Raw genomic sequence first — 1,720 nt, 5'->3', positions numbered from 1 at the left:
CAAGAAAGATATTATTGAATGGATGATATTAAGTGATAGGTTTTGCTCATTAATAGTGAGGCAAGGTAGAGAGCATGCAGTTAGAGGATGAAGCATTTTCTATTTCAGCTTTCATTTAATCACACTTCTGAGAATCTCTACTTCACAAAACAAGACCCCCCCTGCCAAAAAAGCCCCAAACCAAATCAAATCAAACCCCCTGTCACAAAAAAACCCCCACAAAACCTCAGATAAACAGGTGGTAGGCTTTAGGCTCTGCTATTTTATTATTCACCCTAATTTACTTATTGTGCTATCTCCCAACAGGCAACACAAAAGAGATCTGCACATTTGTATGGGGAGTTCTGCTAGGAAAAAAACAATCAGCTGCACACATGAAAGGAATTGAGAAGTCAGCAATTTCACAGCCTTTGCCTTACAATATCTGCTGCAACATTTCAGATCATATCAAAGCTGTTGTCGTGCACCATTTTCATGGAACTGCAAGAGCTAGGGAGAAACAAACATGGCACCAAATCCACCCATCAAGCAGGGGTAGATACCCCCTGCAGTGCTATTTTTCCAGTGCCTTATGTAGTCATTATTTTTATGCATCCTAAGCAGTCAGGTTTCAATGACCTGCTGACATGAAGTGATGACCTCTCTATTTAAAAATCTCTCTACTGTAACGTCCCAGCTCCTCTCTCCCTGCCCTATCTTTCTCCACCTCCTCTTTGGAAGCCTACCACTGGTCATCAACAAGTGTTTCTGAGAGTAAGTACCATGACAACTCAGATTCTTCCCAAACTTCAAGCATTTCTTTGTGCTTAAGTCGGAGGTTTTGTCAGCATAGACACATCAGAAGCCTGAGTTAGTCTTTGGAGATACCACTGTCTCTCCCTGCTGACTTCAGAGGGAACCTCTGAAACAAGGAGTAAAGGTCTTACAGACAAGCCATGCACACTCTAAATCTTGTATAATTTTTACTGATCAAGACACCAAGTCTGTCCCCTCCTCCCCCTATAGTTCTCTCCTATTTAAAGCAACCTCTTCTTGACACTGTATTGCCCAATCTGAATACAATTTCTATCTGTAATCTCATCAAACTTGTACAGTGGAGCTCTACCAACATCACACCTCCAAGATCTTTCTGTGTATTTCACAGTACCTCGGCCTTTTTCCTTACCTTTTAAGAATGCAAAAGTATGGGCTGCTTATGGGATGCTTCTTCTAAGATCCCATTTTTTTCTGATTTTCAATGCAGAGGTTCAGGTGGCTCTTCTCTAGATGTAGGCCAGCAAAAGAGGCAAGAGTATTTGCTCTGTGATGCAAGCCACTGAAAAAAGAAAATCTGGTTGAAGGAAATAGGACCACCAGTAATTCATGACTGGGAAATCCCCATCTGCTAAATGTGGTTTGGTGTTACAGAGGAACAGAGTAACAAAAGGACTGGGAAACTACCTGTAAACACAAGGGGAACAGAAGGACAGAGAGGTTCTTGGAAGGTAATAAGAGAACAAAAAAATAAGACTGAACAAAAAGACTGCATCAATATTGGCCGTACTTAATGCTCTCTCCTCCTAATTGCTATGAGATAAACAGAGGCATAAAAACATTAATCAGTTTTGTAAACATTCACAAAATTACTGTGTCACCTGAAATCTAACCCAAAACTTGTATATTGTGAGATAATTCTCAAATTCTTTCTGAAACAACATCATAAGGCTTCCCATGCTCCAAT

The 1,720-nt window shown here is 40.5% G+C and overlaps 1 protein-coding gene across 1 annotated transcript in view; it reads right to left on the bottom strand.

The window, feature by feature from the left end:
* Positions 1-1,184, bottom strand: part of UST (uronyl 2-sulfotransferase) — a 156,188-nt gene extending 155,004 nt beyond the window's left edge. The window contains exon 1 of the mRNA XM_017736401.1: positions 1,166-1,184. The gene's annotated coding sequence lies outside the window, so the exon portion shown is untranslated. The remainder of the gene's footprint in view (positions 1-1,165) is intronic.
* Between the last annotated feature and the right edge of the window lie 536 nt (positions 1,185-1,720).

The sequence above is a fragment of the Corvus brachyrhynchos genome, unplaced genomic scaffold, assembly GCF_000691975.1.
Source record: "Corvus brachyrhynchos isolate BGI_N302 unplaced genomic scaffold, ASM69197v1 scaffold595, whole genome shotgun sequence".
Taxonomy (NCBI): Eukaryota; Metazoa; Chordata; class Aves; order Passeriformes; family Corvidae; genus Corvus; species Corvus brachyrhynchos.
This window is presented reverse-complemented; position numbering and strand designations above follow the sequence as displayed.